The sequence below is a fragment of the Mandrillus leucophaeus genome, unplaced genomic scaffold (assembly GCF_000951045.1).
Source record: "Mandrillus leucophaeus isolate KB7577 unplaced genomic scaffold, Mleu.le_1.0 Scaffold565, whole genome shotgun sequence".
NCBI classification, from domain to species: domain Eukaryota; kingdom Metazoa; phylum Chordata; class Mammalia; order Primates; family Cercopithecidae; genus Mandrillus; species Mandrillus leucophaeus.
The window spans coordinates 1,403,059-1,405,346 of record NW_012106086.1 but is presented as its reverse complement, the minus strand read 5'-3'; the positions used below and the strand labels follow the sequence as shown (position 1 = coordinate 1,405,346).

At 40.5% G+C, this 2,288-nt stretch overlaps 1 pseudogene; it reads left to right on the top strand.

The window, feature by feature from the left end:
- Window positions 1-1,930, top strand: part of LOC105552580 — a 4,800-nt pseudogene extending 2,870 nt beyond the window's left edge.
- Window positions 1,931-2,288: the final 358 nt, after the last annotated feature.

Sequence of the window (2,288 nt, the reverse complement as noted above, 5' to 3'; positions counted from 1 at the left end):
TTTCTGTTCTTTATAAATTACCCATTCTCAAGTATTTTGTTACAGCAACACAAATGGACTAAGATATTTTGTCAGTCTGTGAACTCTCTCCTGGCCAGGCCTACTGTGGCTCCTGTTCTTCCTGAGGTACCAGCTGAGGGGGCAGGGGGTTGAGTTACAGCCTTCACTACAGTGCCTTCTTAAGTTCTTTTCTCCTACCCATTTCCCTCCCTTCCCCATTTGACCCCCCAGTCACCTTCTTCTCTACTTAGTAGTCCTCATTTGTCCTCACATACACTACTGTTATGCTATGTTCTAATACATACTCACAATAATTTTGTCATACTGTAGCTACAGCTGCTTGGAGAATCCCCATTACTTGAATCAGAACTATGGCCCAAGCACAGTAACTGATGAAATCTTCACACAGCCCTAAGGTGGACAATATCATCCTCACTTTCCAGATGAACTGAGCTTCAGAGACAAGGTCCAGTGGCCAGCCCTCAAACCAGGTACTGTCAACTATGCACTACTGTCTCTGGCTGGGAGAGAGTTTTAGGGTCAACAAACTGCCCTTATTTTCTTCTTTTCCATTTGATACTTTCTCTTCTTGTTTATGTTTTTAAATAAAAGTAATGCATACACATGGTGAAAAAATGTCAAACAACACAAAATCAAAACTCCCTTATCACCCCTGTTAACATCAATTGTCAATAATTCTTAGTTTTAGTTCTAACAACTTAAAAAATGCAACACACATACACACACACACACAAGTTTCTAATTTACACAAAGTGATCTTATTCTGTGCTGTTTTCTAAATTGCTTTCTTTCCCTCTTAATATCTGAGATTTTTTTTCTTATCAGCACTATATGAAAACCTCAAATAGTTTCCTGTCACACTGAAAATAAAATCCAAAGTTCTCACTTTGGCTATCACAGTCTGATGCTAAAAAACTCAACAAAGATATTACAAGACAGAAAAATTGTAAGTCTGTGTCACTTATGAACATAGATGTAAAAATCTTAAACAAAATAGTAGTAAACCAAACCTAGCAATATGTAAAAGGGATAAAATACATCACAACCAAGTTGGGTTTATTCCAGGAATTGCAATGTTAATTTAACATTCAGAAATCTGTCTATGTAATCCACACATTAATAAAGGGAAAAAAAAACATGATCATCTTGTAGAGAAAGCCATTTGATAAAATTAAACACATTCATGATAAAAACAGGAATAGAAAAGAAGTTCCCTAACTCATAAAGGGAATCTACAAAATCTACGGTGTTAGAAGTCAGGACAGCGGTTGATTCTCCATAAAGGACAAGAGGGGGACTTCTGGTGGTAATGGCTATTTCTTGATTTGGTTGCCTGGGTGTCATTGCTTTGTGATAATTAAACTATACACATATGAGTTGTACACTTTAGAGTATGTGTATCATACTTAATTTTAAAAGGTTGTAAAAAAAAATGGGGCAGCTGCTGTGGCCGCTTCTGCAAAGTCTAAGCACTGGTCTGTATGCTGCAGCCATGTCCTATGCCAGCAGGAAGGGAAGGATGGAATCATACTTGTGACCAAAGATGACCATAAAACTCCAAGCAATGTAGAGCTGGTGGCTGATGACCCCAGTGATCCATACTCAGTACGGATTGATGCTGCCAAATGAAGACATTAACTGGAACTGCCCATGCCTTGGGGGCATGGCCAGTGGTCCCTGTGGGGAACAGTTCAAGTTGGCCTTTTTCTGCTTCCACTATAGTGCAGGGGATCTCAAGGGGAAAGACTGTGTAGAACAATTCTGGGTCATGCAGGAATGCATGTAGAAATACCTGCACCTGTATCCCCAAGAGGATGAGGAGGAGGAAGAGGAGAAGTCAGCAGAACACATAGAAGAAACTGCTCCCACTGAGGCCACTGCAACCAAAGAAGAGGTGGGGACAAGTTAATGAAGGCCACAAGGCACTGGGCTCCAGTCCTTCCACTACAGAGTGATATAGGCCTTTTGCACAGTGCCTTTCAGTCACCTCCTGTTGGGAGAATCCACCCCCAATATTTGAACATAGGTTCTTTCTATTTTCCATAAGTGTTGGCTGGCTGAGAAATAAAGAGTACAAAGAGAGGAATTTCACAGCTGTGCCACTGGGGGTGACATCACATATACATAGGACCATGATGCCCTCCTGAGCCTCAAATCAGCAAGTTTTTATTAAGGGTTTTAAAAAGGGGAGGGGGTGTAAGAACAGGGAGTAAGTACAAAGATCACATGCTTCAAAGGGCAAAAAGCAGAACTACTAATAAGGGTTT